Below are 23,955 nucleotides of genomic sequence, written 5' to 3' on the forward strand. Positions count from 1 at the left end.
ACTTAGGAAACCAGTTGCAATTAAAATTGTAACTGACTTGAAGGATGGATAACTGCTAGCTTTAGATATTTGATAGCTAGGCAGAAACTCAGAAAATAAGTGTTTTCTGAGAGCAGAGATATGGAGGAAAGATGGCTTTATGTTTAAGACTCTACACTGGGATCCAGAAAGTTGACTTCAGTTCCTTTCCTGGCTGCCTCACAGGACGCCTCTGTAGTCTTGGGGATGATTACAAACATTTTACCATATGTTTATGCTGCATCTAGTGATCCAGAGCCCTTGTTTAGTTGGACTCCATGAAATTCGAGCCTACCAAATAATATTTACTCTTAGTCTCTTCAAGAAAGTAAACAAACGGTCTTTGGAGAAACTAAACTGCGTCATGTTTACACTGAATAGGGATTCTGTGTCCTGGTCAGCCATGGATGAAAAGTAGGGCCTTTGGAGATTATGACTATTTCAGACTTGACACTCAGAGCAGGCAGGGGATCATTTAAGTTGTTTCAATAAATGTTGTGATGAGGGAGAAGGGAGAAGGGGAGGTGATGCTGACCATGAAGGGTATGAGCTATTTTCCCAAGATCTTAGTCATATAACTCAAGAAAGAGCAAGGACCTGACAGAAGTAGAGAGAGCCTTCCTCAAAGAGGACTTTATAACATCATTATTGTATCGGCCAAATTCAGGCACACTTCTTTTTTAATGAAGGAAAAAATGTTTTCTTTTTTTTCAGATAAATCATCCACAAACAAGCTTATGAGAAAAATAGGAAGGCGGCCAAAGAGGCATGCCAGAGAAGGAAGTTTGCAGAGTCCAAGGGGTTCAGAGAAGACTGCAGTGGGACTGCCTCTGAGAGGGAGCGTTTACATCACTAATTCTTGAAGAGTTTACCTTCTGGGACTCCAGCCTTGGACTGCTGCCAGGACATTTGTCTCGGACTTGGCCTCTGGGCTGGTGAGTTAGTGATGGAATGACACATGTCTCTGTTGCGCTGAAACATGATTTTTTCAGATTGCTCAGTGTGAGGGGTTTTGGTCTCTGATCATTCTGTTTCTCCTGCTCTGGTGATGAGAGGATGTGTCAAGTAGTCAAAGCACATATCTGGGAGCTGGAAGAGTTGGTCTCTGTTTTTGAGGCTCCATGGCCTATTTTTGTTTTTGGACAAGGCAAAGAATGACAGACATTAGATATAGGGTTTTCCAAGTGGCTCAGGGCTCTCGTAACTCTGCTGCCATTGGACTCAATGGGCCTTTCTCCCTTGACTTTGTTGGGAGCAAGGACTCTATATTTCAGACTGTGTGTGAAGTAGATAGCTTTCTGTAATCATTTGGATACAAAAAATGTGTCTGCTACAGTGGAAAGAACTGATGCAACTTTCGGGGATGGTGTTTAGTGGGCGGGTGAAACACAGTTTAACTAAAAAGTCAGGTCATATTCAGGCCCCAGTTATACCAGTTCAAATAAAAAATAATGTTGTTGGTGTTTTTAGCCAGAATTCATTGTTATGCAAATACCTGCTGCTTCACAATCACTCAGTGTAGGTACACATGATGTAGTATGGGCAGGGGAACAGTGAATGGAAATTGATTGGTTTGGTCCTAGAATATGTCCCAGACTCAGTAAATAGCATTGCAAGGTGTTGGCTTCGTAATACTGCTTTCCACTGTAGCATTACAAGAAGATACCATTTACAGATTGTGCCCAGTTTGTGCTCTCTGAAACTAGGAAAAGTTTCCACTTTAGAGAGGCTGGAGCTTCTATCTGGAAAATAGAAAAGTTCCTTATGGAAAATTAATTTTTTATTTTGACAGAAATAGAAAATGTTTTTCTCTGGTTTTGTAGAACAGTGGACCCACTAAGCAGTCAAGCAGCTCTCACTAAGGCACTGTCCCTCTGCCTCTAGACTGCCCACAGTACAGGAGGGACTTGCCTGAGCAGGTCTCCTGAGCACGAGGAGCACACAACTATATCTTTTTCTCTAAGGACAGTGGCACTCGGTCCCTCTGGCTGTGTATCTTTTTCCAGCAGCAGGACTGAGCAATATGGTCCTGTCCTCCCTTGTCAGATGACCAAACCCATGCTCAGCACATCAACCTGCAAATGAACAGTGCATCTGGGATTTCTGGGGCTCACTGAACATATTTCTGCAGATTGTTCTCTGCAAATGGCACCACCTGTTCAGTTCCTGATGCCTCCTTCATGCCTCCTCTTTTTCAGAGGAATCCCAGTCTGGGAGCTGCCTGCCTGGAATACTGCCCCTTCCCCTGGAACAATTTTGTATACACCCCCATTTCTTTGCCAGGCAGTCCAAAGGGAAATGAATCACCAGGATGGGACCAGATTGGTATTGGGGATCCTAGAAGCCCTGTGAGTTTGATCTTAAAATCTGCGTGGGTTTCAAGTACTTTGGTTTATGGAAAAGCTGCTGCAAGCTTGGGAATCTGGTCTGGAGGCATCAGTGCTGTAAAAGCACGGGCTCTGTAAGCTGTTTCCCTGGAGTCCTGCAGTGTGAGGTGGCAGGGAGCTGTGCAGGATGCTGATAGAGGAGACCATCAAGACAAACTTGGTCCCCTCACACCTCTTTTTTTGGTGAAACCAAAAGACTGGACATGTCAATGTTGACAAACCAAGCTGTACTGTCAGAAAAGATTTGTCTTGGGATTTTCTTGGGCAGATCTACTTACTGCATCCTGGGTCTGGTTTAGAAACAATTGCAAAGAGTGAACTTTTCTCAATAGGTTTTAATTCTCTGATCTTCATTGCTCAGAATGGTGCTCAGAAGCTGTAACCTTTGGAGGAGGAAAAGCATTTTCTTTAACTAAAGATGTTTGCAGTTATTTCCCATCTCCCCTTCAACTCTTTTCATATTCATATTTTCAATGCTAATGAGAATCATGACTATGTGCTAAAAAGAACCTCTGTCCCTTAAAACTTCTCTTGGAATAGTCAAAGCCAAAAAAAGTAATGAACTAAAGCTCCCTCTGAGTCTTTGACTCATCCGATCACCTAAATTAATCAGTGTTAAAGAAAAGTGTGTGGCTTCCAGGGCTCTGTGTCTGGCTCCATGGCTTAGGTTGCTTTGTCTGGGTATCACAGCGTGTATATGGTACAGGATTATGCCCTGTCCTCAGGTGCCTGCCACACTTACACTGTGTAATCAAACTGAATTCGGGATGAAGGTCAGCTACAATAGAAAAGTATTTCCAAGCAGCTGTAATTTTAGCTGAGGCCTTTTAGGATCAAATTTTCATCTCCAGTATAAATTCACTGAAGGACAGAGTTTATTTAGATGCACACCTGTTGAAAGTAGAATCGAGACCTACATATTGTCTTCAAGCAGTATCCTGCCTCTGTGACTTTCCATGTATATATATATCAATGCTTTTAGTGACAGCCTTAAATTAATCGTCATAGCTGTATGTGGAACAAGCAGGAAGAAAATAGTGGACAATTCCATGGTGTTCTCAGTAGAAACATCTCAAGCAATGGGGACTCGTGTTTGGAAGACACTGGCCCATAAGTTGGGGTTCCTCCCTTCCCCCAGCTGTGCCACTGCTGTAAAATCCTTCGCAAATCACTCACCTTCTCTGGAGGTTCGGTTTTGCTTTTGTAAAGCAGGAACAAAGATTCCTTTCAGCTGCGCCTCCACAGCAGTGATTGAGCGGGGCTAACAAGCAGTAATGCAGTCTTCAGGGAGCGGCAGCGCCGAAGCTACTCTAACGAGTGTTTTGTACTAGGAGAAGAATGGATCCTTAAAATATTTAATCAACAATCTCTGGGTACATATACCCGCACTTCTGCATTAAATACTCTTAGTGATTTAGGGCTTTATTATGTCTTTCCCTCTTTTGTTTATCTCATGTTCTCATCAGCAGGAGCTTCATTTTAGACTATGATAAAGCTTTTTAACCATACTTTTACTGGATATAGTCATTAGGAAATCTTCTGCACATACTGTTTTTTTTTTAATAGTGACCCCATTTTCACTTTCTGAACTATCTTGACTTCTTTTAAAGGGAAACAATAATGAATTTCCATATGGGCTATACCTTGTAAAAAGATTATCTCCATTTATTCTTTTTATAAAGTTTTCAGAAGGGAAGGCACTGTCCCAATGCACAGAAGCAATTTTTCTTTTCAATGGATCCTGTGACTCAAATCTAAACCTTTGCTCTCAGAGGAACACTTTTCAAATGTTTACTTACTGCTTGATTCCTGATAGGCAGTCTGGAAAAAAAACAGATGAGGTGTTGCTCCTGAAAGTTATACTGCTTTATATTGTTTGAAAGGCAGAGATTGAACTGATTTGTCTAGCAGCTTGCCTTTTCTCAGCTGGGGGAAAGAGTTCCTTTGTAGCTCAGGCTTTTATCAGCAGTCCCATAAAGTGTTTTATATATATACATAAAAAATCATACAACATTTATATAAAGCCTTTCATCTTGATGGCTCCAAGGTAGTTGACAAATTTGTCAAGCAATTTGTCAACCACTTTCCTCAAAAGTTATCTCTTACTCCAGGACAAAAATGGAGGTATTTCTATGCTGGGTGAAATTATTCTTGCTACTAACAGCTTTTTAAAGTAACCATCAGACTTGTAATGCATGCATTACAAAATTTTAATCTAAGAATTTTAGAAACTTTTTCCTGGTCATCTAAGGGGATTTAATTAAACATGAAGCCACCTTCTTTTTCTAGTGATGCCGGGGGGAACTGGTGCATAAGGCTTGCTGAGCAGGAGAGGATTAGTACTGTCTGTGTTCTATAGGTAACTGGGGAAAAAAAAGAGATAAATAATACAACACTGAAGACAAAACTGGGTCTTAGAAAGACCCCATTCTGACAGTCACTTGGTGACAAATTCCTGTTCTGCAGCACAGCTGGAACAGATCATTGTGTATGGGTAAAAACTGAATGAACTGATAGGGATGCCTGCTCTTCTCTGGTACACCCTTACCCATCCCAGGCTTGCAGAGGAGCCTCTGTGCCAAGACCGGGTTGTCTTTCTGGGGCTGGTGATGTTCCTCACAGCAATTTGCCCTTTACCTCACTGATGACACCACGACCTTCTGTGTCTGGTATTTCCATACAAGCTTTATATATGAGCAGCGTTTGCCTCTTCTGGAAGGGCTCTGCATTCACACATCCCACATACACACACACTCTGCATCTGTAAGGCTTCATCAGAGGATCCTCTTGGCTGCTGAACCTTTCCCTTGTGCAAGTCGCTGGCTACCTTGTGAGCAAACACGTTGCAGGGTGACTAAGGGTTTTGTGATGGGATCCATAGCATGAGTGTGTTAATGGAGTCAAGTGCTATTTATTGGCTCCAGTGTGTTTCACTGCGCCCTTGGCGCATTCGTGCTTCCTGTATGAAACTTGGCTGAAGGAGTCAGAACTGCAAGACATCATCCCAAATTCCAGCTGGGATGCGTAACTTGGCTACATGACACTCTCCCCTCTTTGCCCCCCTTCCCCCTTAGCCACTTCCCATGTTAAATAGTTTCTCAGGACTCAAAGGGAAAGTGGGAGATAATCTCCAGGCCAATGATTCTGATAAGTAGAAAAATTGCATAAATAAATTAGCCATGATTAATAGTTAGAAATTGTCACTTGTCTCACTTGCCTGGAAGTTGTAGCTTGCTGAAATGACAGTCCTTGTCTTGCTGTTGGGGGGCTGGAAAATAGAGAGTGAATGTTGGGGGTAGGGATTTATTTTACACATATTTCCAAATTGAAAAAAAAAAGTGTGATTTATTTTCTTTTGCTGCAGCCTGCTCCCAATTTTCAGTTTACATTAATAGCTATGGGAACAGCAGTTCTTATTGCCATATACTTCAGCTATTAACACTGTGTCTGGTTTGACAGTACATCTCTCTTAATTTTTTTTTTATTCCCTTGCGATCATAAAATATGTGTCAGCCTTTCTTTTTAATCTCCTTTGGCATGTCCAGCTAGTTAATATGCATCTTTCTTTTCTCCTTTACAATTTGATTTTCCTAACATGATATACTTAACCAGAAGAAACAAACCAACTCTCTATCAAAACTTCCTTTTATTTTTTTTTTTTTTAATTAGAAATTTGTTTGAATATATATTTAATGGAGTGTTTTCTCCAGGAGCCCCTAATGGCTTTCTACCCCAAATGTTTGCTTCATTGATATTTTAATTGCTGTATTAATCAGCATTCTGAATAAGAGGTCTTTCCCCTAGTTCAGTAAATCCATACTGGCTGAGTAAAGCATGGCTGTGATTTATGTGCAGATAAACAGCTTTGGATCCTGTCCAATCGCTTCATCAGTTTTAATTCGGCTGCCTAATCAGTAGCAAAACAGGAGGGTTGTTTTTTTGTTGTTTTTTGCTTTGGTTTGTTTTTAATGGGGTGGGGGGTGTTAATACAGGATTTGGCATGTTCCCCAGAATGGCACAGATAGCTCCCCGTTTCTCATCATGTTCATGTCAAAGTCAGCTCTAACTTTCTGAAAGAGTTTATAAGAAGGGGATGAGATGCCAAGACCTGCCTTTGGGCTTTCGGTGGTATCTAAGGAACCACACAGATATGCAGCCCAAACAACAGCTCTGCTCTTATCTCATGTTTTATAAAGGACATCCCTCGGATGACTGAGAAAAGTGGAAAGGCTCATAGCGGAGCAGATTTTATTTCCTGTGTGTGTTTAGGGGTTGATGTCTTCAAAATTATTTTCACAGCAATCGCGTTACTGCTGTTGCGGTTCTTTAATGGAGATAATGACTTTGATGGGGTCCAAGAGGCAGAGGTGACTGGTGCCTGTGGGGTGCAGCTGTGTAGGAACAGTATAGCCCCCTCTCACCATTGCAGCTCCAGCCTATAGGTTGCTGTTACCTGTCAGCTGCATGGGCACAGTGCAATAAAGGCCAGGGTGGTCCAGCTGACCCCAGACTGAGCCTCTTCTAACTTAAGGCTTGTAAGCAGGTTTCCTGACCTCATTTTTGTCTACAATAACCCAAGCAAATGCCTGTTAAGGTTAAAATATTGGACCATTTACATTATTATCTATTAGTGCTGTGTGTCCAGAGGTGAAGTATTCTCTGATTTATAAGCGGCCTCTGAAGGATTATGGAGAGCAACCCCATTTTGGTCATCAGATCTAGGGCAAGCAATTCCATCTGTAATAATAAAGCTTACCTAAAGAGCTTAGCGTGGTTTGAGTGGTAAACCATGGTTGTGTGTCTCTGAACCTTGCCATCTCTCCTGTCTGCCCTTCATTTCACCATGTAGCTGTGCCTGGCCACGACCCTTACACTGGGAGACTGCAAGAGATATTAGTAGCTGTTCTTCTGTATCTATTTTTCCTTGTTTCACAGCAGCCTTTGTTATGTGGGCAAGCAGCCGGCTTGGGAAAACTGTGCTAGGCTGGGTGGCCACCACTGGACAGTTTAGGAGACAGGTTAATTCGGAAGGAGAAGAAATTGTCTTGGGAGTTTACATCATAACCCAGATGACACATGCCACCTTTTTTTTCTATTTCAGGTTAAAACCCCACAGCTCTGTGTTTCACTATTACCAAGAAGAAACCCAACCAGAGCTGCTAAATTCAAACTTTTTGGCTCAGCCTTAATTCCTTGCACACACCCATAGCTGTAGGGACTTTAAATAGAGCTTTGAATCATCATGAAATTCAGAGAATTAGGCTGGGCTGGAGGGAAGGGCAGCAGACTGGGTTTGTGGCATTTTGGGATCAGCTCGCACTGCAGATGTGCGTGTCCCAAGGGACCTTGGGTGAGGTGTTTAATCCATCTGCTGTGCTGGGATTTTTATAGCTTGCAAAAGGGCAATAACACCTCCCTGCCTTAGATTGGGGATGAAGGGAGGATAAAACCCATTAATGAAGAGAAGACATTCAGATTCTGTGTTGATTCTGGTACAGCTCCATCTCTGCTACGACAATCTTTGTATCGGCAGTGCTTGAAGATTTTTCACAAATGGTTGTGAGCATTTTTATATTCTTCTTGTGCATGGTCAGAGGAAGGCAACACGGCTTGCCTGGGGTTGGGAAGCGGTCAGTGACAAGGTGACAGTCATGTCCCTGTCAGCAGGTCCCACTCGCCAGCTGGCAGCCCCAGAGATGCAGCCGTGGCCTCAGGGAGAGCGGAGATGCCTGATTTCTGCTGCTCCACAAAGGCTGTGAGCCAGCTCTTGCACTAAGTCCCACAGGCTCCTCGCCTCAGGATGGGCAGTTTATTCTTTTAACGTTGGAATTCCCTGCTTTTGGTTAAGACAGCATGGATTTGGAGGGGTGTGAGGAGGGAGAAGTTTGACCATTACACTATGCTACTTATGTTATCCTGCTTCTTTTAAACTGATGACAGCACTATGGACTGGACTACCAGGCTTGGTATTTTCCTGGTTTGACTGAGTACACTCTACAGGTCTGGTTCTTTTAACCTCAACAGATGCTCTGAGCATCCCGTTCCTGTTAAAATTAATGTGAAACAAACTTCCAGAGTCCTGAAAGATGAAGACTATCCCATCTGTCTATCTGCTGCTTTAATGGAGAGATAGGAAAGGTTTCATGCTGTAACCGGAGAGGGAATTCAAACATCTGAGAAGTAATTTCAGGAGAAGGCGCAGTTTCTTGCAAGTGAATTTAAGGAATCCTCTATTCTCTGGCCAGAAGGGAGCTATTATATTTAGAGAGTTAGGCAGTTTACAGACCAAAATCCTTCTGGTGATCAAACCTGAGAATTTGTGCTGACCGGTGGCTTACTTTTTCAAAAAGACTAACAGTCCTGGAGGTTTGAACTAAGAGATGCATCTTATTTTCTTACAACCTTGAGTGCTGGGCTCTGAGCTGCCTCCTGGGATATCACCAAAAAAGCATTTCCACTGTTATAATTTTAAAGAGCAAGAGTCAACTGGCAGTGAAGACTGAGTCCTTTTGTCAGATGCTCTGTACCCCCCTGGGTTCCCTTGGGTTTCCCACTTTCAGGATTCAGCCCTGGCAGAACAGCTGCAGAAATTTTCACATCTTCATCTTTTTTCTATGATTTCTTCTTCTTGCCACAAGGGAAGTCTGATAGGAGAAGGAAGGAAATGTGAGAGTGTGTATGTGTGTTAGTCTTAAAATGTTGAAAGAAGGGACTGTGGGAGCATTTTCTGGGTTATGGAAATGTGATGAATGAGGCTTCTTGTAGAAAACAATTTCTTCAGTCCTCTCAGTGACCTGGATGACCATTTCCTCTGTTGCTGCAGTTTGCTTTTTTCAGATGTTGCTACATTTATTATGACTTTTTTCCTTACTCTTTTTCACTTTCCTTTTTCTCTCTTCCTTTCCCCTTCTCCTTTTCCCCTTTTCTTTTTCCTCTTCTTTTTTTTTTTTCCTTTTCCTGATTCACACTATTTAAAAGCCATTGTTCAAGGAAGAATTCAGAGTGGTGAGGGGTTGGCTGATGGCTAGAGTCTGATGGTCCATCCCTGAGTGTGGCACCTTAACCCATGGGACCCCTCTGGCACAATATAGGGTTTTGACAGATGAGATTTCGGTTTTCGTGGAAAAAAACATTTTCTCTTTTTAGTATCTATCTCCTTTCCTTGTCTATGATGTAGAGTTAACAGCATGTGCTCCTTCTCAGGAGTGCGGTGAGGAAAACCCCATCTGGTTTGTGAATGCTCAGACATTGATCTAATGGAAGCCATTTAAATAAGTAGATAAATTATTTCAGTGAGATCGTCTGTCGAGTGTAATAGGTAGCAGGGTCAGAATCTCTTCACAGTGAATCTTTTCTTACTGGCTGAGTGGGACTTGTGCTCACAAGCCACTGTGCAGAAGTGTCTTCTGATTTTTGCTGTCTCTGTCTTTTCCCTGCCTACACACTTGGCTCCTTGATCTCTTGCTGGTAAGCTCCAGGGAGCAGAGCCGACCATGGCCAATGTCTGCACGGTGCTTAGCACAAAGAGTGCAGGCATTGGGTAGGCTGTGGGGTGCTGCTGTAAGGTGAAACTAAAGGATAAATTATTAGAAAATAATCTAGAGTTTGTTATAATTTGATATAGTTTTTGCCTCTTTACTTTCATTGGGTTGTGGTGGAATTGAGGTTTTTGGATAAGACAGAAGGGTGATAATATGGAAAATAACCTTTGAGATGTGGGTTTCTTGAGCAGATCTGTTCATTTTGTGGTTTGCTTTGGGATGAGTACCCTCGGTGTTTCAAAGGGGGGGATATGGGCTCACAGCAATCGTGCTATAGATGTCTGCCCTGCCAGGCTTGCTGTGAGACCTGGGACGCATCGTGTAGGCTGCGTTCCCATGTCTTCATCTGGTTGCAGCTCCTGGATTGGCTCAAACAGTTTAAATAGGTCTTTACTAACCCATATCTGACTGCATTTGCGAGTAGTTGTGCTGCCAGAATGGAGGGTGCAATGAACTCTAGCAGGGCTGAGTGATGAGGCAGGGTGGTGGGTGGTGGGGACGGGAATGTCCCCAAGCAGAAAGCTGCAGTGAGGAGTAAGATGTGTGTTCACAGCCCACATTTCTCACTGGTGCAAATCTCCCACTTGGAAACTGGGACGAGCAATTCCTTGTCTCTTCTGTGAGGATGAACCAGGATTGTGAAAAGTTCAGCCAGGGCAGAACAATTTCTAAGTTAGATTGAGTGTGTTAAAATATTTATTGTTTCTACAAAGATTTGCTGGTAGCAAATCTGTAGTCTAGAATTTTTGCGGAAAGCAAATATGAAGAAAAAAGATTGCATCTGAAGCAAGTTTTGAAGCAACCTTCAGATGAGCATTAAGGAAAATTTCCACACTGTTTTGTGGTTAAACTTAAATAATATGCTATTTATACTTTGTTTCCAAAATAATGTCAAAATTTGATGTTAAATTCTCTTCCCCATCGGATATGAGATACAGTCAGAAATATCCTCTGATGTTTTTCTGATGTTTCCACAGGTTACTAAGGATTTTCCCTGGAGCGTGACTTCGAATATGACACTTCAGTAATGCAGAGGCTGTAAGTAAATAATATAATGTTTGCAACCCTTCTTTAACAGCTGTGTTTACACTCTTTCCAGAGCTTTGCTAGAACTCATCTTTGCTATGCTCTACCTTGCAAGGAGTTTGCAAGGAAGTGACTGGAAGATGACATGATTCTAAAGTGGATCGTGCCGTTTTAGACACTTTGCTTTATCAGCTTCTTGTGTCATTTTAGAACTCCAATAACAGTTGCTTAATCGGCAGGAGGAAAGCTGAAGACATCTGTCAGTATTGCAGGAAGTGCCACAAGCAGATAAAAATAAAAATACCTCATTAGTGTAGATGAGCAGTGGGTAAAATGCAATGACACATTACCAAAAGCTCACACGCAGTTGGTTCCCAGGCACAGAACAAAGGCCAAGAACCTTGTTTTGCTTGTGATACCACAAATTAAAAAGGCCCACTAGAAGCTGAATGAATGAACCTGAGGGGTTGCTCCCCTGGTCATGTATTTGTTGGTATTTGGTGACTTGGTGTCAGAGTTGGAGATCTGAGGAGTCTTATCCCAAAGGCAAGCTTTTGTGCAATTCCTGGTTGCTAATGCTTGAAAAAGAGATGCTCTTCCTCAACCTTTCCATCTTTTTTAAGGTGAATTAGTGAGCTGTTAATTTTGGCAGCTCTTCTCTGAATTCTGCATTGTTTTTCCTAATGAATTCTCTCAGATCTGCTCAATCTCCATTTAATTCAGTCAGCTACTCAACATCCAAACCTTTTGTAATAAAGAGAGTGCTAATTTTTCCTTTTATTTCAATTGTAGTTGATGGCTTTCGTCAGGTGTTATCATACAACTCAATCACCTGCCATTGGAATTTGTAATTTAATCAATAAAGGAGGCTATTTTTCTCAAGGAGATCAAAAGAGAAAGAGCTTAAGGAAAATGCATGGTAGAAGGAAGGTGAAGTACAAAAAAGGATGATAGGAACTGTGGTTTGTACTCAGTAGCTACGCACTGTGGTGACTATATCTGCCTGGCAACTAGCAAGCAAAAAAGATACCACTATTTCAGAATTAATTAATCTAATGATTGCACCTATGCACTCCTCTTGAGAAATCTAGAGGGGAAATCATGGATGTTACTTAATATGTTATGACAAGTACCTTGTACCAACTCCACTGCACTGAACTGCGTTAGCAACCGTGAGCAGTAGTATTCACAATAACGGTTTGATACCAAGAGAGACACCAAGAGATGAAGCTCTGTGCTATGTGAGATTCTCCAACCTTTCTGTTCACATGCCTTTGCTGCATTGCTGTTGCTTTAGACAAGGGCAGAGGAGGGAGCAGCCACGACATCAGGCCACTCTTGATGTGCTCACTGAACAGCTCAAGGCTTTGCAGCACAGGACCTCAGTAAAAAGCGGCTGTGGCTTGTGTACTTGGCTCTCTCTCCTGCCTCTGAATTTGCTTCCACTGTTTCTGCTGCCCCAAAGGAGGAGGTGGCACTGCGCTAGATTGGCAGGATGAGGGGGTGGCTATTCATTATCAGAAGTGAGATCTCTCTTGGTTTCATGCCCTGGCCAATTTGAGAAGTGCAGTATCCAGAAGAGCATCTCTGCCAGTTCTGCTGCAGAAGTGAATTTTGTCCCAAGGATGAAGGTTTATTTTGCTCTCAGGCTCTTGAAGGCAGTGTGCCTTTTTCACATTGCCAAGCAGCTTTGAACAAGGCCTGGCAGGGAGATTGAATGGCCCACTGGAGAAGCGCTTGTGCTGTGTCACAGCTGGAAATCTTCTCTTGACTTCAGAGAGACTTTGTACAGGTCTCAAATACCAGGCCTCTGAAGCATCACCCATGGTTTTGCTGATAAATTGCTGATAAGTATTATGTTCTCAACTTGGCAAGGTCAACAGAACTCAAGATGAAAGGTATCAAAATTATTCATTCAGAAAATGTTAAGATTTAAATTAACAGTAAATCATTGGTCTTTAAGGAACATCAAAATGCTGATTTGGTTATGTCCCTCCCAAAACCCCATTGCTCTCTCTGCAGCTACATTTTCTGCAAATGAAATGTTGAGCCAGCCATTGAAATATGCATCTTGGGGGATTTTTACAACAAGTTTTTTAATTGAAGCAGGCACATTAGTAAAGAAAGGCTTAAGAATACAACATTTTTGGGAATTTTAATGTGTGGTGTGCGGCATTTGTCTCAAAGATTTTAGTACTCCCCTTGAGTGCTACTCCAGATTGAGTAAAAAGGTATTTAGAGAGTCTTTAGGTGCTTATTTTCAACCTGCGTTGACAAACATTTCCTGTGGTAAGCATATAATTTCATGAGACAATAAGACAATCAACTGATGAACTCTACAGTGAATAATCATAAAAAAACCCACCCCAAACACTCTACAGCATAAACTGTCACTTAATTGTAATAGAGATTTACCTCAAGGTTTGTCAAGTGTTGAACATCATGAATTGAAGAATGCTTGGACACGTGCTGCATTGAAATGGCTTGGTCCTCATTTCTCAGCAATTCTGCCTTCCTGCAGCCCTCTTGAATTCAAGTCCCTGCTCCTGTTTGGCACAGCTGTACCAGAAAGTTTTGGACAAGGAATGTGTGAAGTCTGCCAATCAGACAGCTACAAAATCTACAATAACTGGCCAGCTTCTGACAAATCAGTCCCTCTGCCCTTGGAAAATATCATAGAAGCCTTTTCTTGTATGAGCAATATTGTAAATATTGGTTCATCTTTTTTTCATGAACCTGTGTTTAAGTCTATTCCCCAACCTTTCAACAGCGCCAAAGGGTTACCAAACACGCACCATATGATTGCTTATGATCTTTGGTCCCTTCTGGTACACACCAAATAATGTCATCAAAGTCAGTGCAGTTCTGCCTGTCGTGTTTGGCCAAATATGAGTGCAGAATTTCTCCCACTGTGTAAGTTAATGTGCTCTATTTGAAGATTCACTCTTTGGAGCAACTAGACTTTGACTGGGCAAAGCAGTCAGTGGTTTGCCTAGCCAGGCAGCCTAGGGAACCCAACTGTAAGAAGCTAAAAGCTTCTGATGAGAACTGAGGTTGAAAGCATTTCTTGGGGTTGATTTACCACTCAAGAGCTTGGGACTTTGCTGAGTTGGAGTATCCTCAGAAATAAGCAATGACACGTGCAGACTGCCCCTCTGTTCTTCCCACAGTAATGACTTCCTCTTTTCACCTAAAAAGGAGAAAATAAGCAATTATGCTTTAGTCTCACTTGTCAGTGGTATTTTGCACAAAATCCTCCCACAGAACAGAGTAACTGGGGAGTTGAGAATCATGCATGTGTATAGTATGTACAAAAATGTTTGCATATATGTTAATTTTTTCCCCCTAATACCCCTTGCTTTTAAGCCACTAAAACATTTTGAAACACTTGGATTGGTTTTTCTGTCCTGCTCCCAGCAGCAAATCACCCATTTCAGTGATTCCACACAGATTAGGAATTAAGGAAAAAAAAAAAGAAGGAACATTGCAGCATCTTTTAGCTCATCTCTTAAAGGACATTGGGTTTTGCTTCCACTGGTTTTGAATTCAACAGGCTGCAGACGGACTGGGTGTCATTTAGCTATTAAAGATTTTTGTTTTCCTGATCATTGTGAAGTAGCATCATTAACACAGGCAAATTACCATGCTTCACTGTGCTGTGTCCGTGGTACATTAGAGGCCCTTTCCCATTGGTAAAGCTGGGTCTATTCTTCCATAAAATGAGGGGCCCATTGGCAGTTCTTTGGCAAGTGAGACAGAAGGACTATTTAATGAGAAGGAGAGTGGTCTAATAAGGGGGAAGAAGTTGAACGTGACAGTTGCAGGGAAAGATAGCAGAAGGCTGATTTATAAATCACTGTGTAATTCGGCCAAAGTATTCATCCGTTTTCACAGAGCTGGGGAAGAAGGGGGCTGCAGTTTTGGGGTAAATGAGTAACATGATTTTTCCTAAGTGCATTTTAGAGAAGTCAAGCACTCCATTCCATTTCTCTTCCCCATACCAAGTGCTGTGCTTTCAGACTAATGGAAACTAGTTTGTATTGCTTGATTTTCTTCTTTGAAATGGCATATTGGCTTTTGGTGAAGAAATTGGACTTATGCTTGAATATGTCTGGATTTTACAAATAGGTTTTTTGTTTAATAAGATGAAACCAATTAACCAGAAAAGTCATTGCCAATGGATTTTACAAGTACATAAAAATATATTGCTTTTTCTTGAAACATTTCATCACCCTTTTAAACGTTCCTTTTTCTTTCCTTCGCCACCAGTGACAAAGCACTGCGATGAATTTATCCCCTCATGCCTTTTCCTGAAGACATTGATCTCTGGCCCTATTGTGTGTGTGTATGTGGGGGGTTGTAGGTATGTGCATATGCACCTATTTATTTCTGTCTCACTTTGCCCCTGGTGTTGTTCAGTGCATTTAACTTGTGGCCTGAGGAAAAACAGAGCACACAAGCTATAAAAAGGTGTTCTTAAAAGGTTACTTAAAGTGGCACAGGACCCAAGGGCTAATGAGCAATCTCTCAAAGCCAGGTGTTAATGCAACTGCTGAAACATTTGGTGCAGTTGAGACGTTGAGGAAGGCAGTAGCACCTGGTTGTTACCCCACTGCATCTCTGGGAGAAGAAAGGTCTCCTGGAAACTCTTCTGAGGTCCCTCATTACGCCAGCTTTGCCTTGCAAGTGAGGGTGGGGACAGGGGCAAACTGTTCCTCTGCAATGCGAAGTTCTGTGGAAATGAGGTCTGGGCTCTGCCTGCCTCTCCCTGCGCAGTATTGCTCATTTAATCACCTCTAGCGGTATTTCACTTCCATTCTGAATAATTAAATTGGAGGAAATTTTAACATGAGGCCCCGCCAGCCCCCTCTACCCCTAAATTTCCATCAACTTTCTGCCTGTGAGAGGGCTGGGTGACACACAGGACATGGGCGCACACTGAGGAATTACAGAATTTCTCTTTCCATTACCTCAGCCCTCCCCGTTCCCTTGTAGCCTTGCCTTCTGCTTAAATTGCAAAGGATATTAACTTCTATGAGTATGTGGGGCGGTAACCCAGGCAGGCATTGCCTTGGGATGACATGGTTTTCCCTGCTCCCAACAGCTCGGTGTAAGTTGAAGCATAAAGAGTCTGCTTTGATCCCTAATAACTTCCCTGGTTTGCTTTAGTTACCAGCTGATACAGAGATGACTAAAACATGGTACTTCATGGTAAAACAGGGTGTCTGTCCAAGTACATGGCAGATGACACAAAATTAGCTGTTGCAATCAGACATCTCTGTTCACACCAGCTTTGCCCAATCCTTCAAGAAAACATCTGCATCATCTGAAAGAATAACAAGCACTAATTTTTGGTAGTACGAAAGGCTTTGATTCTCCTCTGCTGCAAGCAATGGGAGCGCCCCGTAGGGCAGTGCCCTTTTTACATCCCTGCTTCCAGTTAGCAGCGGTTCTCACATTTTAAAAATAAGTCTATATATAATTTTACCAGCAGCCTGACATCATTGCTAACACTCTGCGTATTTACCATATAACTGGTGATTATGTTGAAGGAAATGATTGCGTGGAGGGCTTTAAAGGAGATACCCCTTTCCGATGGGGTGTGAACTTCAACACCAACCAGACAGTTGCTTCAAGTCCTCCTGGATTTGTGCAACTCTCACAATTAGCCACACCAAGCTGTGAATGATGCTGCCAGGACAGCCCAACACCTCCTTCCAGTAGCTGTGGTGTGAGCAGCGTGTGCCTGTTTACATCCGAGCTCTTCCGCTGCTTATTTAATTCTCGCTTTTTTTGGCCTTTGTTGAATTCCTAGGCTGTCCCTCATATTAAAATGACCTTGTTCCTCCAGGGAAACCTCCCCCCATCGAAACAAATGGTACCAACACCAAATAACAGCTTTGTGGTATCCAGTTTTGTCCTGCATTTGTTTTAAAGCTTCCCAGGAACCCTTGGCTACTTCGTGCAAACTGTTAACTTGAGGGTAATAATTTTGTCTGGGTTTTGTCACAGAAATTCAATTAAGGAGGATTATGAACACAGTTGTAGGCCTGTTTCATTTACAGTTGCAAATGAAACCCAGGCCACACACTGATCGTTTATATAGGAAAGGAGATGCTGTGTAGTTTTGAGTGGCTGAATTACCTGCATGTTCCTTTGTGTGGCTTCACTTATTGCAGAAGAGAGGGGAGGGAGACTTGCAAAATGAATAAAGGAGTGACGGAAAGGCGGGAAAGAAATCACCAAGGGAAAAACTACCCCCACTGCTTTTCCCTAGGAGGCACATTTCCCGTCTACACATAATAAACTCCACGGGGAATTTCGTCCTCCTTAGAAAACATATCCCGAAGGGCAAGAATGAGTAGTCCTTTATTTATTTATTTATGGTTAACAAAGAGCAATATTCTGTTTTCATGGCCTTGGTTTGGCTCCAAGTCCCAGAGCCACCAGGGGCAAGGCATATGGTTTCACTATTTTTTCAGTTCTCATTTCTGGACCAAACCAGCTAACTTTTTTACTCCTTTTTTCTCTTTTCAAGTTTTTCTGCAAACAGCTGAATTCCCCAGGTAAGAAAGGGGAGAGGAGGGGGAAGGGAGAAGAAGACGTTTACCAGATTGGAGCAAAAATGATAGCTGCTGCAGAGGCTGGCTCCTGGTGGAAGCACTGTGTTTGGAGATAATGAAATAAGAAGGGTTTTTGTTTATTTTGTAGGATGCCTGTTTTAGTTCTGAAGGGCAAAACAAAGGCAAAACTTGTCTTGATGTCCTCTGATGAAATGTCTGTGTTGGTAAAGAAGCAATATATCTCTGCCTTGCTTTGCAACTGTAAACTTGGGAATTACTTTGCACCACTCTGAAGATACGTGATGGGCACAGCACTTGGTCATCTCTTCTTCCTTATACAGGCTTTGTCTCACAGCTTTGGGTTCTGCCCTCTAACTCTTTGGATGGGAAATCCCACACTGATTTCCCTGGGGTGTTGCCAGCCTGAAGGCACATAGGATGTGGCCTCCTATTACTAATAAGGCTTGGCTCTCATCCACTAAATTTTATTCATAAGGAGTTACCACCATTTTACAGGTGGGGAAGAGAGAGGTGCCCAAGGGTGGAAATGCAGCCCCAGTTGAGTCAAGAACAGGAACAGCCCCAGACTCCAGTTCCTGTCCTAAGTATCTAAGTATCTCCTGTTAGTGAGCACTGGAGTGTCTGCTAAGGGACCTACACCACGCATCACCTTTGATTAAAGCTCTCCTCAAGTATACTCAATTTAGCAACTCATTTTCCTCTTGTTTCTTGCTTTCTTCCTGATCCTTCAATTCCAGGAAGGGTTTTACTGTCCTTACTGTGGTTTCAACAACGTGCCCAAGAGGCTTACTGGATTCTTCACCAGATAAGGGGAAATAAGCTCTTTTGTTTCTGCCTCTAGATCAGATCCTGTTTCCATACACCTCTCTGTATACATCCTTGACACTGTTAAAGTCTGTAAGAGAGGCAGGCGGCTTATTAACTCCCAAAAACTTCAGCAAACATTCACTGGAAGTGATGCAGTGAAGTGTGAACAATATCTACCTTTGCTCCATATTCTGGGCAATTCATCCTGTGGTGAGGAGCTTTTACAGCAATTTATATTTCTCACTTGTTTCGTGGTAGGGTTGTCTTGTGTCAGACCAAACTAGTGAGAGCTTGTTGTTGAGGCAAAACCTGAATGAAAAGAATGAAAGGCCTTATATTAAAGGATGATCTGTGAGTCTCTTACCTTTTGGGCACCTTTTCTAAAGAAGTTGGGACAATTGAATTCAGTGCCCTCAAGCGGCTTTCAATCCAGATGAACATGACTTTGGAGCGGGTATTATGACTAGAAGGATTTGAGTTTGAATAACCTTGCAAAAGTCAGTGGATTTATGCTGGCACAAAAACGCTGGTGTAAAGGAGGATCAGGGTTTTGCATAGCTATCAGGTTATTTTGTTGCAGCTGATTGGGATGATCTATCATAATCCAGTTTTGTTGCATAGTGAAGGAAGGAGATGAGCATCTCCCGAGGGTGACTCATCAGAGGGGTGACAAGAGCCGACCTTTGGGAGTGCTGATCTCCTCCTGCTGATGTACCAAGCGCCTCGCTGCCTAACCCGGCCCAGCTTTCAGGTGAATAAAGTAGGGTGAGATGAATCTCTTCCTACTTCTCAATCACATATTTTATATTTGGTAAAGCATATAAAAATAGCCCTTTTTAAAGCATCTTTCAGTCTGTAGGTAGTACAGTTAGATCCTTAGCCAGCCTGAATGAGCTAAACTTAAGTGCTGAAGAGGTGATTTTGATGGAGTAACTTCTGCTTTGCTCCAGTTCAAGTAGAGCATGAGCATCAAATCTCCATGGAGTTTATGGGGGTTGTTCCAGTAGTATCCCTAAGCTTAGTACCTAAACGTCAGCAAAGAGACACAAAGAGGCTGCATGGTATGTAAAGGCACACCATTTCTTATGATGCCTTATGTTTTGCATAAAGTGCCTTTAGATCCATGACATCTGGCAGCATTGCCCTCTCAAAGTGTAGCAGAGAAATGATCCTTTCAAATCAGCTCCGATGGAGAAAGGAAATGTTTTTCACTAGCTGAGTTTAAAAATCATAGCTGAGCCTTTCCCTCCTGTGGCTGGTAACTGGTTTAGCACAAACAATGCACACAGGCAGTAGCCATTTCAGCAGTTTCCCTGCAACTTGCTGTACATTTTTTAATTCTTTTATTTCTTTCTTTGTTTAATTTTTTTTTTTTAAACAGACTTTTTTTACACGGAAGGAAAAGTGTGTAGTTGAATCGTAAAGCTAGATAAAGCATTGTGAGCCTGTGATGGATTGAGGTCCTTTTCAGGCAAATAATGACTTTATCTGCTTATAATGGAAGAATTGAAAGAGATGTGGGAAAGTAAGACTGAAACACACTCGGGAGCCTATATTTCAGTAACGAGGAGGAGGCTGACCGTTAATATGGGAATTAATAACCCTCCAAAGCCACCTCTTTTGAGCAGCTGCAGTAGGAACTGGCAGTGTAGCACGCACAGACTAATTCTCTTTCAGAGCAGCTAAAATGAAATGTTTGTTACAGCTTTATGTACGTACACTCTCAGCAGGGGCTGTTTTCTTTCCCTTTAGGCAAACTCAGAAAAGGAAGAACATTTAACAGCCCCGAACCGCCCTGTCTGTGTGCCATATGTATGTGCCACTGAGCCATGCCTGGGTTGTCAGTGCTTAGACTCTCCCTGAAAGGTGGGATCTGAGCTGGTTGCTAGCAATCCATGTTGTCAGAGGCACTGGAGCAAAATGCTAATGTTGATCAGAAGGGGAGGGTTTGAAATTGTAAGCAAACAGAGAAGATCCATCACGCGTTTTCGCAGATGATAAAAGGCTGACAGTGGCAGTCTGCTTATCAAATAACTAGATTTATTGAAATAGCCTGTGCACTCATTAAATAGTTTGCTTTTTATGTTTTCATTTTATTTCATCTTACTGAAGGTGTCTGGGATTTTTTCAAACCCACTATTACTGCCATGGCAAACCGGCTAATTTAGATCATTTCTTCTGGTAATGCTTAAAAGAAGCATGGACTGCAGTGTTCTCTTCTCACTGATGTCATGGGACCTCAGCGCAAAGCCAGTCCCTGCCGTGAAATCTGAGCTTCCTGGAAAATAAATTATAAAATCAATGTAATAATTATAAGTTTGTTCCTTGCAAGACGATAGTGCTAGTGGAAGTGTGGCTACACATTTCATTTAGCTTAAGCCTAGTGCCATCAGCTATGCACAGAAAGTGAGGTAGGATCGATCATTTTAATCACCAGAGAGAAATAAAATGCAGAAACAAAAATGTTGCTAGCGTGATATGACATCCCTGTGCTGAAGGGACCGTTCCTTTCATTGCTCAGTGAGGTACCGCATTTTGTATTTTTGTTCCCAGGGGAACAAGCCGCTGCTTTCCTCCTTTTCTGAAAAAGTTTGTAAGACGAGAAGTGAAATATTAATAATTGAAAATGCAAGTTGCAGTAATGCCATTTGCATAAGGATGTTTCTTGACCCACGGAGGATATTCACTGTTTGTTGGAGAAAAGATCAGCAGAGGAACTGTGGGAGCCTGATGGATCTAAAAGGCTACCTGGCAATAAATACAGTTCTCAAATGAATCTTAATGTGGTTCCCAAGACTGGAGTTCTCTAATTATAGCCTGCCCTTTTTCCTGGAGGACCCGAGATACTATCAAGAGAATCAATTCCCCCCCAGTGCTAGGTGTGGTGGTAGTAAGTAGACGTTAGCATGGAGAGAGGGTTTTTAAACAAAGGACATGGAGACAAATCCTTCGTCCTGCAGAATTTGCTTGCTGGAGTTTATCAGTCCCAGTGACCTTCGCTGAGAAAGTCCTTCTCCAAAGACATTTTAATGGTGAAGTGCATGGAGTTCATTCACCCGTCTGCTGCTGCAGGGGTTAAGGCTGAGTTGACTCTGCTGGTATTTTAACCTATAGTTTCAGGAATTATGTTGTTTTTTTGTTTGGGCTTTTGGGGGTTTTGTTTGTGAAGCCAAATGCTTATGCTGCAGAGCCATCCTTCCGTGCTGTTTTGAATGCTAGCGGTACCGAAACATTACTCATAAAGTGCACACACTGTTAAGATTCCTGACTTTAACTCTTAGCATATTTATAGGCCTCATTTCCATTTTTTGTGGTCTCATTAATGGAACAGCAATAATAAATTGAAATGTTAATGGGGGATCATTTCACCAACAGCAGAAGGTATTAACGAACTTGATAAGATAGTTGAAAGGAAAATAACTTTTTAGTAGTGTAATTTTTTTAACCATAGGCCCTGATTGTCTCCTTCCAAACATGTGTAATTGGGACAGTTCTGAAATTATGAACATAATTTCATGTGGACATTTTTAAAATCAGCTTCCTGGATGCCTTGAATGGAAGATGGACCATGAAAAGGACCAAGAAATTCCTTGGGGGTAGCCATTCCGGAAGCCGTAGCATGAGCAGACTTTACTGTAGTCATGGTGGTAACGATAGAATCCCAGAAAGCACCTTTTGTCTATGTGAATTAATGACCTTCATTAAAGTGGCGTGAAAAAGTGGTCCTCCTTGTATGAAGTGGGCAGTTCACATCCTCTTGTGAAGTACTTGGAGGTGGTGTTCAGGTATGGTCTCCTATAGGAGTTAAATTCCCCAGCCAACAAGGGAATTGTACCTTAGTCACGGATTTGTGGAAGGCTTCGAGAAATCCCTTGGTGGCACTGTACCTCCCTTTTCCCACTTGTACAGTGAGTTTATGGAACACAGGAGGACTTTCAGGCTTGGTCAGTTAACATCTGTGGAGAGTTACTATCTTCTGAGGTAGAGGTGGTTACACTCTGGGGTAATTCTCACCTGGAAGTAAATAGTACCAGACTCTGCCCAGGACCTTTCCCGATGCTATACTTTGTTGAAGACCTCTGTGCTGGGCTTTGGCACATCTGTAAGAACATTTCTATATGCATGTTTAGAAGTTGAAGGCTAAAATTTCTTATAAATTTGCAGTAAATTTGCATTCTGGCCCCTGGTACAGGGCACCTGTTTGAGTCTTTTGCTGCTTAGTTCTAGAAAGTTTGTTCCCAATGAGTTTTCATCTCTCTGAACACAGGCATTAGTGCTTTTTGGACTTTGCTTACCCACAAATATAGTAGAAGTTTTGAATTGGATTGGCAGCTTTTCACCACCCTTCATTCTTTCTTTTTGTTAAACAGTAAGTTTAAAAGTCCCAGAGTGGGCCAAGAAGTGCATGTTTGAACTGGTTGTTTCCTGTAAGAGAACAGAGATTGGCATTTAAATGTACCATTCAAGCTAATCATCTCATAATCAGGAGTCCTAGAAACCTAGAAATTTAATATATAAGTACAAATACGTGCAATATTTTGAGGAAACAGAAAAAATATTATTTTCACAGGAGGGATATGATTTGTCTAATTCTCTCTTCTTTTGTAGTTATCGTTAATTTGGAAACTACTTCTGTGCGGTGTTGTCTTGCTTCTGTGCAGGGAAGCTCTATGAGCATGAGCGCACTGAGCTAAGCACAGGATGAACAAGTACATATGGAAGGGGACAGATAAATGCCAATGCAAGGGTATTTGAAACAGGAAAAAAACCACAAAAACGAACAAAAGAGGGAGAGAGATGATCTGTCTAGCCTTATTGGCAAATAATCAGAAAAATGACTAGCAGTATTGCATTTTTTCTTGCTTAGGGCTTGATCCAAAACTCACCAAAATGAGAAAACGAGTGGGAAACTTTCTATGATGTGCTTGAACTTTGGGCTGGGACACCTGGTCCTCACTTACTCTTTCTGTCTCCCTGCAACAAATTGCTGAGTGCCTCAGGCAAACAGATATTTTCAACAGCCAGCGCCACCAGCACTACCTGGAACTGGCAAAGCAAACTTAATCTGCTCTGGCTGTAATGACTCTTCGACATGTAGGGAGGAAAACAGTTGCTTTGAGTAGTATGACATGGATATGGGTATGGATATGGATATGGATATGGACATAACCCAAGCACGTGGCATGGGGGTTTATGTTCAATAAGGTGTCACTTTTATATAGACAAGTGACCTTAAAACGCTTACACCAGTTTGCTGTCCTCTTTTAAAGTTCTCACTCTTTAGCTTTAGCACAATTGTGTTTAATTTTCCCCATTTTTTATATCTTATAAAGTTCAGTGTGTGCAGATTCAGTTTGGGGATGGAGGTGGAGCACAGCTGGTGGAGTGGAGGAGCAGGGAGGGAGCAGATCTTTTTAAAGCAGCTAAACTTGTAGCCAAAAAAGATACTGCATTTATAATGTTCCCATTCTTCTCAATACTTAACAAGAAAAATGATTGTGTGTGTGTGTGACGTGAATATTCAGCACAGAGCTTTGGTAGCTGACCGCTCTCTTTTCACAACCATCCAACCGCGCACACATTCCTAGGGGA

The 23,955-nt window shown here is 42.2% G+C and overlaps 1 protein-coding gene across 4 annotated transcripts in view; it reads left to right on the forward strand.

Annotated features, from left to right (window-relative positions):
* The first annotated feature begins 797 nt into the window (after positions 1-797).
* SEMA5B (sema domain, seven thrombospondin repeats (type 1 and type 1-like), transmembrane domain (TM) and short cytoplasmic domain, (semaphorin) 5B) overlaps positions 798-23,955 on the forward strand; it is a 200,742-nt gene continuing 177,584 nt past the window's right edge. For all 4 annotated transcript variants that reach the window (XR_001411741.1, XM_014940038.1, XM_014940027.1 and 1 more), the window contains exons 1-2: positions 798-953; positions 10,924-10,984. The gene's annotated coding sequence lies outside the window, so the exon portion shown is untranslated. The remainder of the gene's footprint in view (positions 954-10,923; positions 10,985-23,955) is intronic.

Source organism: Calidris pugnax, unplaced genomic scaffold, assembly GCF_001431845.1.
Source record: "Calidris pugnax isolate Ruff unplaced genomic scaffold, ASM143184v1 scaffold21, whole genome shotgun sequence".
Lineage (NCBI taxonomy): Eukaryota > Metazoa > Chordata > Aves > Charadriiformes > Scolopacidae > Calidris > Calidris pugnax.